We start from the raw sequence: 17,577 nt of genomic DNA, 5'->3' as shown, positions 1-17,577 counted from the left end.
CATCTCTGGTGACTGTTATGTGTACTGTATATTAGATTATAAATATGCACTCAGTTAAAAACAAGCAACTAATGATTGTGTTCTTTACAGATTAATCACTAATCATTTCCCAAATGAATCCATTAAATGTAGAGTAGAAAGTAGTGGAAGACACTCATCTAGTTATGAACCAAATTTCCACTTACTGACTGCTGCTTTTTTGCAGATAATGATAACATCCTGAGCTTTAATATATATCTATGTGAAAGAACATATATAAATGTGCTGATTTATATACATCCAGACCAGTTACAGAAGAGAATCAAAAACTATGAAAAGGAGAGAACAGCTTATTGATCTCAGATCTTTTGCTTCCGTGTCTGACACAAAAGAAAGATGTCTGTCAGGTTTTAAAAGCAGTTAGGTTGATCCTTCGGAAAAGTAGTGTATGTTTTTCAGGAGTCCTTCCATTTGTGTAGGATGGGCCTTCTTGGCACAAGTCGACAAAAGGCAGTAATGTCAGCTTGGATTCTGTTCAGGTTCACATTTAGAGGGTTTACCCCAAATATTGCTGTAATAGCAAAAAATCTTGACATCAGAAATATTTTAAATTTGGGTACAAGCAAAGACAGTTTACAACGATCACATGTAGTCTTAATGTCACAGTAAATTTCTGTTAATTAAATAATCTGACTTTGGCCCAGTGAAGCCTGTGTATGGTCTTAAATTCGATTATTTAATGTTGAAGGCAGACAGAGGATCGTTGTATTAGCCAAACAACTTTGTGCCACTCCCATCTTTGTTTTGAAGAGTGTAAAGTTACAAGGCAATGAGCATTTAGTAATTTATTCCATTGTTTCAAATGCGTGCTACACTTTGAGGACAGCATGTAAGAGAGAACTGAGGGAAGGGGGGAACACAGGTAAAAGAAAATGTGACCTAAAAAAATTTCTTTCTCCTTCATCTGTTCTCATCTGTACTGAACTCAAATCTATGTGAGAATTGTGCAAAAGAAAAAGATTTTTTTTAAAAAGGTGCAAAGCCCTCCTTTATGCTGCTTTTAACAGATATCAAGGTGGCTGTACATTTTTATAGCATTTTTAAGCAAAAGTGGTTACACAGACCTCACCCTGAATTTATTTTAGATTCTTCTAGGCTATGTCTTTGGACACATTTTAATGTGTAAACCACACTTTTGAATGATTGTTTCAGATCTCAACGACCACTCACTATGCAATGGACTAGAGTTCCTCATTCTGTATCACAATATCAACAGTATTTGTGCTTATTAATTTGAGAAAATGCACGTCTGTATTTATTTGTTTAGCAAATGCTGAGTCACTTTTTAACAATCCAACAGAAATTAATTTAAATAACAATGTTGCAAAAATAGCTGCTTCATAGTGTAGTGCTTTAAACATTCAGCTAGCATACGAGATGGTTAAAGACTGCCCATGGGATTGCATCTGGTGTAAAAATCAAATCAAGTATGTGGAGCTGTCTGCTGTGAGGACCCCTTCTGTATAAGTTAGCAGCCAACAGAAGCTCATTTTGGCTGCTGAGAGAATGACAGAAGTAGTTTTTGAAAGTGCTTTTAAGGTGGTACATGAACTTATTGTATAGTCATCCGCATCCCAAAGAACAAAAGTCCTTCTAGAAGTGAGTCTAGCTGTTGGCACTTATTTGCGCAGTTGCTTTAAAGCATCATCAGATCTGGGGTGGTGAGCCTGCAGCTCCACAGCCACATGCTGCCCTTTTGCTCATCTCACATGAGACAAATTTAGCAAACACCAAAAAACAGTATAAGCTAAATAATTTCAAGAAAAATCAGGATATTGCTGTATTTACAGGTCCCACAGTTGATGATTGTCTACATGTAGCTGGAGAAAAATGAAAAGGAATCTCGCATATTGAACTAGACTGTGTACTGCAGATTAGATAACTGGAATAAAATGGATGGATGGAGTCCACAGTTGAGCAGAGTAGTCAGATGTTTTAATAGGTTTTGAGTTAGAGCTTCATAGAGATTTGGGGGTTCAATAGTTGCTCTTTTGGATAGTAAATGTACTTTATTTTCAGCGCAACTGCATGCACAGAATCATAGCGGTGAAAACAAAACACAACTACTGATATAGGTTTGCTGTCTTTGTCCTGAAATATGGCAGCTGAATATTGTGCCATGTGTCTCTCTTGCATTAGGGCGTAGGTAGTTCTGAATAAGTAAATGATAAGATTCATCAGCTGTTTAAAAAAAAGGAGGTTTCTCAAGAAAAGAAAATTACAAATTAAAAGGAAAAAACGTTTGTTTAGCTGCAGTTGTCCACACAGAAAACAAAAGCTAACAGGCATTAGCTTCCATAATTGTAATGGACCCTACCATGGAGTATGGTTAACTCCATAAAATTCTAATCGTGGTGATGAGCTTTCATAAATGTATTTATTTATTAACGTCACAGTTTTAAAAAGGACTTTTATGTGAATTGATATTTGTCTGCATGCTGTATAGAAAGTTAATGTTGCTGTTAACGTTTAAGAAAGCATTTTATCAAACAGCACAACGATGAACATGTGACTCAAACTTTGCAGCAAACACAGAAGGCAAGAGTGAATCACCCTCTGCGATTCACTGTTTAGTTCATGTGGTTTGTGTTCTGTTGCCTCTACTAAGCACAAACAGGACACGGAGGCTTGTTTTAAAGAGTCTGCTCCCTTTTTTCTTTTCTTTTTTTTTGTCCTCATTCTACTTTACTGCTGTTCTGCTCAGGACCATTGTACTGTAAAAACCGATACGCAGGAAATCCATAAATGTCTCCTGGGTGAAGAGGATCTGAGTGTGCGGCGCACGTCCAAATATGCGGGTATGTTTGCGTGCACGCACTGTATGTGCGTGATTGGCCTAATGCAAGTCTGATGGAGTCATGGCTAATCTATGAAGTCTAAACAGATATCTGAGAACAAGAGGGGCGAGTTTCTGTTTACTGGCTGGGTGCCTTTCTTTTCTCATGACAACAAATCTTAAACCTGGAACAACACACTCACACTCACTCACACACACACACACACACACACATCACAAAGCACCTGTGTTCAGATGTTGTTTTCTCAGAACTCTTCCCCCAAAGCAGCAGTTTTTGGCCCTGCACTTAACTCGGAACAATCTGCCAGTAATTGGTATAATCTTTTAATCCACCCTGCTAATGATTTTCTGCACAGCTTAAGACTGTAGTTGTGGAAAATTATCAAGTTTGTTTAGCTAAAGTCATTACCTACACAACATTAAAAAAAAGATACAGGCAGGGCATCAGACTTACGCCATCTCACGCTATCCCCAGCACCGCCCTGCTCTGTCACACCAACCCTCTGCATGTCGTCCTTCAGTGCGTCCATAAATCTTTTCTGTGGTCTTCCTCTTGCCTTTTTCTTGGCAGCTCCAAATTCAACATCCTTTGTTCAAAATATCCAGTATTCCTCCTGCATCCAAACCAGCTTTTTGTCCAAACTGCTCAACCTCAACTGTCCCTCTGATATACTCATTTTACTTCAATTTCAAAATATGTGTATATTTAATTTATTTGTATTTTTTATTTTATTTTATTTTTTTAATGGTCCGTTGGCCCACTTTCAGGCCTTTTCGTCACATATTGTAATCTGAGGCAAAGGATAAACATGCATATCTGAAAGACTGTTAAAGATAAAAGCCTGAATTTTTCATTGCCCTGACATACATCAAAGTACGTGTAAGTACTGGCTAGGTAAAATATGAAAGAAAAAAAATTCAAGCCAACCTGTAAAGTCTCACGTTGTGAAAGACAATTCACAAAACTGTGAAATAAAGCATGCAGAAAAACACTTCATCACGAAAGATTGAGCAAATATGACAAAAACAAAAGTATCAGTAGATTGTCGCGTCTAAATAAATCAAAAGTATGACATTTACAGGTGGGACTTTAATTACAACTCAGAAAATAATTTTGTTAAATATGTATGTATATTTTTTCCATTTTCTTCTTAAATCATCACATTTTCAAAAACATTTTCTGCATTTAAAAAATGTCTAGAAGTTTATGTTTCAAAGGTTGAACATATGTTCTGATTGCTGTGAAATTGTAGCTTTATGTATCAAATACTTTCAAGATATATTTTGGGAGAAATGGTCCATTTATCCATTTTCAGGTCTTTTTTTTTTGCACACTGAAATCTCAGACCATGTTTGAACACAATTATCTCAAAAGTGATTAAAGATAAAAGCCTACAATTTTTATTTGTATTCAAATATCTGAATATTTACTAGTAAAAATACATTTATTTAGAATTATGAGACTATAAATAAGTCCTATAATTAAGAATCCACGAATAAAAAAAACTTTACATTGCAAAAGACAATTAGTGACAATGTCTGAATAGTTATATTTTCCAAAAATGCAAAAGAAAACGTAGAATATTTTTGAACATGAAATTGTTATTCACAAAAATAAAGAAAATGCTGTTTTTGTTCAACTTTCATGCTGAATTGGGAAAATATAACAAGTTTTACCACAAAAAACAAAATATGAGCAGATAGTTTAATCCAAATAGAACAAATCTCTGTTTTGAGTTCTTGATCATCTGATTTGAGATGGAATGACGATGATGGAAGTTGTGATGAAAACTTTGTGTTTTTGTAGCACAGTTCAAACTACCTTCTCTAAACGTGATGCCTTTCCACCTGTTGATTCTGACTCAGAAGTCCCAAGTGGGCTGCAGAGGTAGAGCAGCTACTTTAATATCCACTGTAATGGTACTTCTATGGGAATGAAGTGAGTTTAGTAGATTGTTTTTTGCAGCTCTCCCTCATTTCAGTGATTGCTCAGTGCCTATGGCCATTGGTATAGAGAGAGGGTGGAGGTACAGAGGGCTAAGCCTTGGACCCCACTCTACAGGGTCAGACCCTGCCCCAGGTGCACATAGGAAAGCACTTATTTGCTCTTTTTTTTGTTCCATATCTCAGAATCTTTTCACTTTCTCTCTTATATCCTTTTATTTGTTCTGATTTCCCATGCAATGTCATGCACACAGCTATGTGTTTTGGGTTTAAACGAGTGTTAAGATCATTAGCTACGGTGTGGTCTGCACTCACTGCGCCCTCATCGCCATTTGAGCTGTGCAGTTTCTCTTTGATACCAGAGTTTTATTGCTGTACTAGACAACATCCCTTGATTCTGAGCTAACTGTGTTTCTCCCTGAGCTCCATAGGCAGACCTGGTACGCTCATCAAACACCAAGTTGTCTTTGGCAGCTGCTTTGACATTACTCTACCTGGTCAAGAACAGAGAAAGTTATTCTACACCAGCTTTAAATTACAACTATGGGACTATTTTTGTCAGGCATTTGGCTCCCAGTGGAGACCACTTTTGAGGCAAACACGCCTGTTTTTCTGTTGCACACTGGTCTGCATAAATCTCCAAAAATAATAGCCCACTTCTATTTTTTTTTCATCCAGCTTCAAATAATACTGAAAGTCAAGCTTCCAAATGAAGACTGAATACGTGTGCGTTCACCATCAGTCAGCCTGCTGTTTTATGTGTCTTGCAGACGATATGAAGTGGCTCGAAATAAGCTGCTCCGAAGGAAACGAGTTAAAAACTGACAGATATCAATGTTTACATCTTTGGACAGGGCATCGGAGCTTCATCACCACCATAAATTCTTGGCTGGTGTTAGGATACCATGCCCAAAGGCCAAGAAATGTGTGCCCCAGGTGATACGATGTGACCCTGCCTTGTTAATCCTGTTGAAGACCAGCTCGAGTGCCGGTGCTCACAGGGACAGCAGAGTGCCTACAGCCAAGGTGGGACCTAATAAAGACATGGACCGCTGTCACATGCAACTGATGCAAAAAAAATCTTAAGGCGGTGACACATCACTAAAATGGAGCCGAACAAAGAGAGAAACGAGGTGTAATTTTAAAAAGTAAGTTACCTGCCAGCAGCTGTCACATTATTTTTGCTTTTTATTATTTATTTATTTTATTACCGCCCGTTTACCAGCTAAAAGTGCAGAGAGTGAGAGGGTTTGTCCAAGTTGTCAGGAGGCTGCTTTTGCAGTGGTATGTCAGCTCAGTGCATCCCTCTTCAGCTCAATATGTCTTCTGGCCTTTCTCCTCCGCTCTCTGCCTCCCACCCCACCCTCTTCTCCCCGCATATGGGATTCACATTTGGCTCCACTGACCGTTTTCTTAATGTGATATTATGATACATTATCTGAAGCCATTTACTCCCTGTCACCACCTCTCGTGTGGACACAAGCCGAGTTAAGCCAAGGAGAGGCTGAGTCCAGGTGAGTTATAACCATTTAATTTGACACCATTCACAGCCGGCCCGATCTTTTACAATGCCTGAAAGTGCAATCAAAACACAAACACAAGACACTTACGTGTGCTTCTCGCTCTCACTCTCTAGGAGCCCGTTGGTGGCATATAAGTTTTCACCCCCACCTCCTGCTGCTGGTTGTAAATCGCCTCTGTCGAAGGTGTATTTGTGCGAGAGAGAGAGAGGGAACAGAAGGTGAGAAGTTTGGGGGTCAGCTGAGGCCTTCCAGGTAATTGTGCTTCTTAAACTTTTGACCCTGTAAGCCCTGCTTAGTGTGGTGCAGCTCGCTCCCCTTATTTCCCCTGAGAATTTTTACTCCCTGTACCAAGGACATGTTCGTGTGCGATACAATGACAATCTGAGCATATGCTGTCACCAAACACGTGTTATTCTTTTAAACCTTTTTTGGTGGGCCATGAACTCGTTACTTATTTCATGAGGCGATGAAAAATGGCACGAGCTTGTCCCTTAATAGGCTCTGCCTCCCTGTGACTGTGTAAAAACTGTGAAATACCCTTTTCCCTCTGTATCCCAGTACCGCAAACACATCAGTTCGTTGTCATATTTTTGATATTTCTCTATCCAGAAATGCTGAAAAGGAAGCGAGGTCACTGACGTAATCGACTGCAATAATCAGGCGACTGTTGTGCGCGCAGCCTCAGAGAATATAGAACTTTCAGGGCAAGCCTCATTATTTGCCTTCTCCTCACAGCAGTGTGCCCCTTTAATATTTCCAGGGTCTGTCTGTCTTCATATTGAGTCGCTTGAGAATGATGGATGAGGTTATTACAGTTGGATCCACTCGGGGCTCTCCTATATTGCAGTTTGTTTTCATCATTTCTAAACATACAACCGGCTTTAGGTTTGTGCTCATATTCCCCCTCCCCTCCGGGTTGTGTGTCTGTGTTTTAAACACAGAGTGATTTCTGGCAAATAAGTCCTTCATTCGGTTATGATTTGGCGCTTTTCATAATGTCTCCTTTTTCAATATATTCAGCGTATGTGTAGCTTTGCTTTTCTAGTAGAAGTAAATGGTATCTCAGAGTTGCAATCCCAAATATGCTTCTCTCCTTCCCCTTCCTTCCTCCCCTCCAAACCACCACCACACCTGCGAACCCCTCCACCCCTACCCCCTGTGTCACGGGGGGGGGGGAGGGACGCCGTGTGAAGAGGAAGGGCCGCAGGGGCCAGTTGTTTTTAAATAAACTAAATCTGCTAACAGTTTTATAACCCTGACCTCGTAAAAAAACTGGCTGCAGCTTTTGGTCAGCTCTCTCCTGATGGGGCAAGCAGAGTCGTTCCAAGCCTGGAATTCCCATTTGCCGCTGCGGAGCATGTCGGTGCGTCAGCTGGTGTGCCTGCGAGAGAAAGGGAAGGTAAAAGGGCGTATGATATACGATTGCTGTGTCACGATCCACATGTGATGAGCGTCCTCACAGGCGGGGAGCATCCAGGCTGCTCCCTCTGTCTGGTGATTTCCCTGTTAAAGAAAAGTAAGGGAGAGGGGGGGGCAAGGGAGGGAGAAAGAGAGAGAAAGCAGAGGTGAGAGAGAGAGAGAGAGAGAGGGAGGAGAGAGGAGCGCTCAGACAATCAGTGTGTGTCTGTGTGTGTGTAAGTGAGAGAGAGAGAGGTAGAAACAAGAGGGGAGAGGAGCTGGCTGGGAAACAACAGTTGAACAACAAATCCAGTGTTGCATGCAGCTTCTCCGGATACCTCTGCTGTCTTTCTGCTGCCGGTCACTGAAGGTAAGACCATCAGGCTGGGTGTCACACCTCTGAATCTGCACTCCTGCAGATTTGGGTGCATCCTGTTGTCTTTTTTTTATAACTCTGTGCGCTGCAAATGTAGTTAATCAAACTCTGTATCAGGCATGCCATCGAGGATCCGAGTATTCACTGCTATACCCTGGATGTGTTTCACGTGTGTGCATTTTTACGTAGCTGTACGTGCATCACACATGGGCTCGCTCAAAGAGAGTTTGAGTGACACTCCTGCTCACTTTTTTTTCCCTCCCCCCCTACTCCTCCCTTCCTCTGTTGCACATCACTAAGCTCAGGTGTGCATTCCTGTTTTACTGCAGGGCGCTTCTACACCGTGCGAGTCCATAAACTGCAAGTGGTTGTGATTAGGACGCAGTGTGACATGATTTGTAATAAGAGGAAACATGTTTGTGTTGGCGCCGGTGGATTTGCTAATCAGGCACTGACAGCGAGGCTGGAAGGATAGTGGGGAACCCGCGTGGCTTGCGGGACGTTAATAGTGAACATCTCCGGAGATGCATGAATATGTGTTTTACAGGTGTGTGCGTTCATGGCTGTAAGTGTATGATTGACTTGGCCTGTTATGTTGGACCCCGAGGCTGCTGGCTTATGCTAGAAGTACATGATGACAGATACAATAGACTCTGTGGTAGGTAGGAGGAGGAGGAGGAGGCGAGCTACCACTTTGATTTGACTGAGGAGGAGAGGCGTGTGTGTGAGAATGATAAAGGGAGAAGGTGTTTAAATGAAAAATGAAGTGGCTACAAAAGAGTGTGGGATAATGTGAGTGGGGTAGGAGAAGAAGCCCAAGTAGGAGGAAAGGGAAAAAAAAACATCTGAGAAAGAAAGAGACGGGCAGAGCCAGGAGGAGGACACAATAAATAGGAGAAACAGAATGAAACTGAGATGTGTGAGAGAGGCTGAGAAAAGAAGGGCTGGAGGAGGTGAGAGTGAGAGAGCATGACACAAGACAGGGCAGAAAAAAGAAAGCGATTGAGACCGTGTGATGCAAACAGCCCTCCAGACATCTCCGTCCACTTCCGGTGACACCAGATGAGAAACAGTTTGCGCGGCAACGAAAGAAGCGCCGCAGACTCTGAGAATCACCTCTGAACTGTTTGGGGAAGAGAAAAAGGCGAAGACGAGGAGTAGGAGGTGTGTTTGAAACACTGCACATTCAGCCAGGTGCAGATAGACAGCAATACTCTGGCAGAGCAGCACACACTTGGTTTTGTGTCTCATGTTTCATATTCTCTCTCACACACACACACACACACACACTGGGGCCCATTGTGAGTATATTTATTTGGACAGTGCTGAAGCTCCGATAGGCAGTTCACAATGTCTCACTGCCACAGGAATGTGCTTCTGACAAATGGATGCTCTACACAAACCTGAGGCCATCAAGGGGATCCTTAACACCAACCACCCAGACGAGCATGTGGCAGATATCTGCTGCCCAAAGAAACCCGGTCCAGAGCGATAAAACAAATGCGTCCACGACTCTTTTCGCTCCCTCTTTTTCAAAAACGCCTTAGGCCTGGAGCTGCATTGAGGATTGATCCAGTTACATGCGCAGCTTTTTTAGCCCACAGCTTTTCTTTCCCCCCACTTCTTTCTGACACGGATGGAGAGAACAGCAGAGGAGATGGAGTTGGGATTTGAGGTGCATGCGTGTTGACTCAGGAAGATTAGGGGGTTCTGTTTTTATCAAAGCGGTCAACAAACAGCTCCCACACTCTGGTTAAATGAGAAGAAAAAGAAACTGGAGGATATTTACACAAATGCCTTCCCTGTGTATACTCCAATCTCAGTGCCTCTTATTTCCCACTGTTTCTGAGAAGCCTAAATTGTAAAGCTAACACAAGATTAGCTCCAGCTCACACGGCCGCCTGTCATTGGCTGTACAGTGCTCTCAAATCCACACTGTTTGTCTTATCTTTACTTGGGGGGAGGGGGGGATATATATTTAGTGAGGAGCTTAGCTTTTAGGAGAGTGGCGCGTGGGGAGGGTAAGAGAGGGTGAATGTGTGTGTGTGTGTGTTTTAGACAGAGAGGAAGAGTAAGTTTGTGTGTGCGTTTTGAGAGCTGGCGGCAGTAGACAGGGGAAGAGCTTGGCACTCTGCATGCCAAACTGTGTGTGTGTGTGTTTGTGTGAGTGTGGTTGGACAGGTCTTTGGTTCTGTACACCCCCACCCCTCACTTCACTGCAGTCAGGAATCTGCCCTTTAGTTTATTAAAAGCTGGTGAAACAATGGAGGGGGTGAGGTTGGGTATGAGGGCAGGTGGTGGTGAATAGAAAATCATGACGTAAACTCTGGGCATGATACAGAGCAGGGGCAGATCAGCAGCGAGGGTGATGATGTAGCAGTAAATGTAGGAGAGAAGGCAAGATTGAGTTATTCATGACTGATCATAAAACAACCTTTTCCCCCGCTCTACCTGTCACCTCGCCCTCACTCCATCTCCTCCATCGTCCTGTGATGCACCTGTTTTTCTCAGCAGGGCAGCGGGGGCTTAATACCCGAGCTCCCCATTGTGACTGCAGACAGGCCCATCACTGGACAACAACTGTGTACTCAGCTGCCGCCAGGCATAGGTGATAAAGCAGAGGATCCCTCAGAAGATCCGACTCCTCTACCCAGGCCATGTGCCGTCACACACCAACATCCCAGCAATGTTCAGAGCCCCAGAGCAGGAGCATAATAACACCCACGAGAATACCACATGACACAGCCCTTATGTACATATGTGAGGGTTTGTGTGTGTGAGATGAAAACCCATAAGTAAGGTGGGCAGGGGATATTTATACTTGCACCCCACTGCGAAGAAGAAAACATGGTAACAAGTATTGTGCAATTCTGTTCTACACAACATACACTGGGGCGTCAGCGCAGTGTCACTTTTCATAACAGATTTTTGAGATAACGTAATGGTTTCACTTGTACCTCTTGAACAAAAGTTTTCATTATGACTTGTTTGTGTATCTTAGGGCAGTGGAAAACAGGGAAATCAGTTTTTGCTGTCACTGATCTGTCTATGTGAACTGATCGATTGCTTGGCTTTATAAATGGTAAGAAAATAATGAAAACTGTTCACCACAGATACTCCAAAAGTAGTCAAAAACCTGAAGCTTTTCACAGATCTGGCCTGCCTGTATTTGTATTTTGTATATATGATCGGTCTCTGTATCCCAGGTGAGCGTGGGGAGGCATCTTTCCCACAGTAGCCTCTAAGAGAGGCATCACAGTGTCTGCACTTCTTAAGCTTGGAATTATCTTCTCATAACTAGCTGAAGCCAAAACCTTCAGACCACACAAACTGTGGTGTGTAAGGAGGGGCTGTGTTCCCACATATTATATATTTAACCCAGTTTGGATCTATTTGCAGGTACAGAGCCCTTTTTTAAATTAGCCACCCTTTGGCTATGCTGCTAAAGTTATATAAAAATGAAGGAGAGTTTGTTTAATTTGATTTGTTCTATGACAGATGATATGTCTTTTTATAAGCAATAAGCACAGATCTAGATGTAGGCCTGGAGTTACAGTGCAAACAATACATGCTGTGTAATAATTTCGTCTGCCTCTGGGCCTCCAGCTTTGGCACTCTTATTAGTTTCTGAGTACTGGGAATTTCACGTTGGTCAGTTAAAGAGGAAAAGAGATTGCTTCAGATTTGGAGGCCTTTGTGCTAAATTACTGAAGTTCCAGTTTGTTTCAGTAAGACCTGAAGCAGTGGACGCACTCTACCGATATGTTCAATTCACTTCCATTTTATTAATACAGCGCCAAATCACAACAACAGGTGCTTTATATTGTAAGGTACACCCTACAACAATACATGCAGAGAAAAACCCAACAATCATATGACCCCCACCCTCCACCCCCCACCCCCACCATGAGCGACAGTGGGAAGGAAAAACGCCCTTTGGTGGACATCTGCCGCAACCGGTTGGGGTAAGATAGGTAAAGGATAAATAAAGGTAATGGATAAATGTCATCTAGGCCAAAGAAGCAGGATGTTCACGAAGAATCTAAAGCTAAAACTATTAGCTTTTTGCTAAATGATTTTACAATCATTTCTTAGTAACTCACTGTCATCTCAGGTCTGTCAAGCTCTGAATTTCTTCACATGAATGATGTGAATGAATTTGTAAAAAGAATGTCATGTTTCAACAAAAGGGTTTAGAGCAGGGGTGGGCAATCTCAGTCCACGAGGGCCGGTGTCCCTGCAGGTTTTAGATCTCACCTTGGGTCAACACACCTGAATCACATGATTAGTTCGTTACCAGGCCTCTGGAGAACTTCAGGACATGTTGAGGAGCTAATTTAGCCATCTAAATCAGCTGTGTTGGGTCGAGGACACATCTAAAACCTGCAGGGACACCGGCCCTCGAGGACTGAGATTGCCCACCCCTGGTTTAGAGTGTGCTTCCTTACTTCACAAGTCAAAGCGTACATTCATGACGCTGCATTTTCACCTGACTCTAAGTACACCCCATGAACTCAGTAGCTCGTAGAACCACCTTTAGCAGCAATAATTTGAAGTAATCCATTTCTACATAGCTTTATCAGACTATCAATGTTGCTTCAGTTCATTGAGGTTTGTGTGCCTTTGTTTATACACAAGTCTCTTAAGGTCCCGCCACAGCATTTCATTTGGGTTGAGGCGTATACACAGGCGTTCATGGTTTACTCTGTGACTGTAAGGTGCCCAGGTCACGTGGCTGTAGAACAAACTCAAACCATCACCCCTCCACCACCATGCTTGGCATTTGGTATGAGATGTTTGTGCAGATATGCTTTACCAAACGTGGTGCTGTGCATCACGGCCAAACATCTCCACTTTTGTCTCGTCTGTCCAAAGAACATTGTTCCAGAAGTCTCGTTTTTCATTCAGGTAAAGCTTTGCAAACCTAAGCTGTGGTGCCATGTTCTCTACAGAGAGAAAAGAAGCTTTCTTCAGACAACTTTTCCAAGTAAGCAATACACATTAAGGCTTTTTATAATCATAATTTTTGTAACTACTAACGTTGGTAGTATAATATAAACTAAGTAGCCATTAAGTTTATATTTAAGACCTCTTTTACGCGCCAGCTGTACACATTAAAGAGTTAGTTCTAAGCAGAGTATTCAACTTACTTGTGTAACCATCTTAATTAAGGTAACATATTAAACATTTTAATATGTTGTAACTGTACTTAGTTGAAAGTTCTGTCTTTATTAGTGGAGGTCTTAACTCAATATATACATAAGAAATCACCCCACAACTCTATCGTTCTCCTCTTGTAATAATGCTACTCTGGACTACTTGTTTTTGCCTTAGACTTGGCAATATTGTGATAGCTAATTCAGCATATCTCCCCCATGTCCCTGGCTTCTATAAAACACAACATACTTTCTCCTTCTTTGCTAGAACAGTACAAGTCTAACACTCTGAAGCAGCGGTCCAGCTGCTGCTTCCTGTAGTGTTACCTCATGCAGTATTTCTATTCCACTAAGCTCTGAACATGGATTCCTGTCACGGATATCAGGACACAGGCTTTCAGTTAACAGAACTAAGAACCTGGATTTGTTAAAGTAAAATCAATTCGAGTGATGTATGTGATACACCAAATGGAAGTTATCCATGTGATGAGGATGAGGGATGAGGTGGTTTTTTTGCTGGAGGTTATGGGATTGGACCTGGTCTTGCAGCAATTTTTCTACAACGATCATCAAAGGAGGTTGTTTACTTTAACTGAGGTGAAATTTCATGGGTAATTCAGAATTAATGACTTGTTGTATTGCTCACATAGCAGCACATTATAATGAAAGCAGTAAGGACCCAAGGTGACATGATGAGGTTGTATCCAGCACTCCTCCCAGAAATAATCATTTCTATCAGACATCAGACGGTACCGGTGCAACTGCTTGGTCTTGGGGATTAAAGAGAAAGATGTGATGGGAAAGGAACGATAGAGGGACTGTTTTGGGGAAAAGGAAAAGGTTCAGGTTTAAGTGGAACACCATGGGGATTTGTTTTTGTAATTATATCAGAAAGACAAGCTTGGTTGGACTTGATGATGGGGTTGATTCCAAACAATAGATCCAGGAAAGATATGGACCGTAACGGTCTCGGGTTTGCTGGTCATTATACTTGGATCGGTTGGGGGAATGGGGTGGAAGGGGCAATAGAGCTTGTTTTTCTAAACTCTAAGATCTCTACAAATATGAAGTGGATAGGTGAGAGTATAAGGTACCTGGCATTTCACACATTAATAAGTTCTCAGTTTGTACATTCACAGTGCAGTAATGAACTCACTCAGCCAGATACAATCTCCATATATTATCCTGAAAGCCCCCATTATCTGAGTCAGCTGCCATTCGTAGCTCTGTATTGATACGACCAGCTCTCAGAGTTTAAGCACGAGTTGCCAAAAGAGACAGTAATAATGATGTGTGGTCACCTTGCGGTAAGGGCACGTCCCTGCTTGCATAGCAGTGATGTTAGAGGGAAGCTGCCTCAGATGGATACATAACAAGCAGACGACAGTCATAGAAAGTCATCTCCCTGGTGCACATAAAAAGGTGGAAATGTCTGGCTAGCTCAACTAATTAGTAATCAGAGAGCACAGAGCTGGCTGGAGACCAAAATTATGAGATTTAGGGTAAAATAAAGTTTGCTTGACTTGTCCTGGTATTTACTAGGCGGTTCACTCCTGTCATTATCTTTGATTGTTTTGCTTCATGGTAAGGCCTGTTGTCTAACAAAAACACATGTTCTGAGCGGAAATTTTGATTTATGAGGAAACACTGCGGATGTTTTTCCTGTGAAAACACCTAAATACAGTTACATTGACATGTTTGATCTGAACTGATTAAACACGTTTCCCTTGAAAAGTGGGTTAGGAGATGCTGCAATCACAAACATATGCTTTCTGTTCTTCCATCCATTCTTTCAAAAACCAGACTGTCGTCCAGCTAAGGCAGCATCCAGCTGTCACTGAGCGCCAAAACTACAGGAGCCAGAAAATTCACAAATTGACTGCATGTGTACTTTTAATAGGCAATTTCAAAGGGAAAATCAGTTGAATCGTCAATAATTCATTGTTTAGTCAGTTGAGAGCAGGGAAACCATATTATCATAATTGAAGTTGAGAATGACCATTTTATCCAGACATCTGTGTGTTTGAATACAGTAGATATTAAGCAGTATTCCAGTTCATCGTAAATTTGTCTCTCAGGTCATGCTGAATGTAGGTCTGTAGTGTAAAGTCCTCTTAAGTCGTTGTCTCCACTGAATTTTTAGGAAGGTATCTGACTTTTTAACTGCTGTGTGCACAAATTTGTTTGCCACACAGCAGTTGGCAAAGCAACTGCAAAGCAACAGCTAAGTTGCTTTGCTTCTTTGAGCAAACTCTTTCCTGTTGCATTGATCATTTCAAGTGTTTTAGAAATATTGATTATGGAGGCTGGAAGAAAGGTCTAGTTAATTTTTTGAGTCCACATTGCTTAGATTTTATAGGGTAGTAAGATCACATTCACTGGAAAATAAACCTGTTGACCACATATTCAGCTGACATGCAGAAAACCTAAGAACTGTTTTACCATTTGAGTATTGGTTGTTTTCTGGGTCTCTGGGGGCGTAATGAAGCTGTCATGTGTACTCTGTAGTGCGCACTGCACTGAAAGGGAATTTGGAGGCCACAGGGCATGCAAGGTGTGCACGGAGGCATAAGTGAGGGTAGTCTCGGGTCAAAAGGAGCCCAACGGCAAATTTTTGTCTCACTGCCCCATTGCTGCTTAATCTGGTCTTTAAATGAATCAGTTATCATAGTTTTGTATTTTCGAATTAGCTTTTATTTTGTATTATTTTCAGTTAGTTTTCTGAGTGGATTTTCTTGTTTCAGATTAGTTTATAAAATTTTACTTTTAGTTTATTTTTAACTTTTAAGTCTATTTTAACTGTTAATGTATAAAAGGGAATTATCAGAGGCAAGATTTAGGAAAATCTGTACAATTATTACAATAAAAACAGAACTTTTTGAAAGCAGTTGACTCTTGTGGACATTCAGAGTCTCAATAAACATGTCCCTCAGTGTCATCGGGCAAGCTGTAATTAAAGTTTTACCAGACACTAAAGGATATTTCCTCTATATTTCCATAAGTCCACAAAATGTGTAGTGTAATTTTTATTTTTTTTCATAATAGATATTTTTTTTCATGTCTAGTTTTATTCTACTTTTTGTAAGCTATATTCACATGGGTGCACGTAAATATGTAGATCATGTCGATCTAGTAAAAACAAGCCAACATCTGCTTCAATGTCCACTTTGGCTGATGCCTCTATTTTCCTCGTTTACTCTGTCCTATATGGGAACTGACTTGATTCCACTGTACATACTTGCTCGATTATCAATGACTTGACTGTGTAATTTCTAAGACATGCACACTAATGATGCTGATAGCGATACCAGCAGCAGAGACGGGGATAACAGTGTTCGTTCTAACGGTATGGCTGGCAAAGCTGGTAGTGCTGATGGGTGCTGGCTGTCTAAAGCAGCCTGTTGCATGAGCCGACTGCAAAGTAAACCCTGCAGCACATGTTCGACAAGCCAACGAAACATCTCGGGGAATATTTATTTTAACAGGCCAAATGATACTTCTATTTCTCTCAAGAGGAATGTTAAGGTTAAATGATTCCCCCTTAGAAAGAAAAACACTGGGGTTGAACTAAAGGGGAGCTGAAGATGGAGAGATGGGGTAAAGGTTTCGCCCGAACTAGTTGCTTGGTTTTAGTTCAGATGAAGAAGTGAGTGCAAGATGGTGCGGTGTTGAAAAGGGATGTAATAAAAATGATAATTTTTATTACAGATAATAATAACAGAATTTCATGTATTCGTGTTTTGTGAAAGTATTTTCTCTGTTCATATTATAACACATTTAGTGCAACTGACCTGTTTGGGAAGTTATTTTGAAATGTAGTAGGTCACAAATTGCTAGACATAGCTTTAAAACGCAAGACTGTAAGTAATTCAGTCATGTGCCAAATGCATTCCTTGTAAGTAATAAAACAGGAAAGTTCTCTACAGGCTGAAGACGTTCCCTTAGGTTTGATAATTTTAGTAGCAGTACCAGCCACTTGCTGCAAATTATTGTAAATTGTTTCTGGTGATTAAGGACCCTGGAATGTACTTTATTCCATTCTTGGTCAATAGGGAGGGTTGGGAAGCGTATCTGTAACCGGAAGGTCGCCGGTTCGATTCCCGGGCTCTCTGTCCTGGTCGTTGTGTCCTTGGGCAAGACACTTTACCCTACCGCCTACTGGTGTTGGCCAGAGGGGCCGATGGCGCGATATGGCAGCCTCGCTTCTGTCAGTCTGCCCCAGGGCAGCTGTGGCTACAACCATAGCTTGCCTCCACCAGTGTGTGAATGTGAGAATGAATGAATAGTGGCATTGTAAAGCGCTTTGGGTGCCTTGAAAAGCGCTATATAAATCCAATCCATTAT

The 17,577-nt window shown here is 41.5% G+C and overlaps 1 protein-coding gene across 1 annotated transcript in view; it reads left to right on the top strand.

The window, feature by feature from the left end:
• The first annotated feature begins 3,828 nt into the window (after positions 1 to 3,828).
• The window catches only part of ndp (norrin cystine knot growth factor NDP), a 30,409-nt gene continuing 16,660 nt past the window's right edge, over positions 3,829 to 17,577 (top strand). The window contains exon 1 of the mRNA XM_085135333.1: positions 3,829 to 8,071. The gene's annotated coding sequence lies outside the window, so the exon portion shown is untranslated. The remainder of the gene's footprint in view (positions 8,072 to 17,577) is intronic.

This window comes from Neolamprologus multifasciatus, chromosome 16 (assembly GCF_963576455.1).
Source record: "Neolamprologus multifasciatus chromosome 16, fNeoMul1.2, whole genome shotgun sequence".
Classification (NCBI taxonomy): domain Eukaryota; kingdom Metazoa; phylum Chordata; class Actinopteri; order Cichliformes; family Cichlidae; genus Neolamprologus; species Neolamprologus multifasciatus.
The sequence above is the reverse complement of the archived record's forward strand: the minus strand, read 5'-3'. Positions and strand labels throughout refer to the sequence as shown.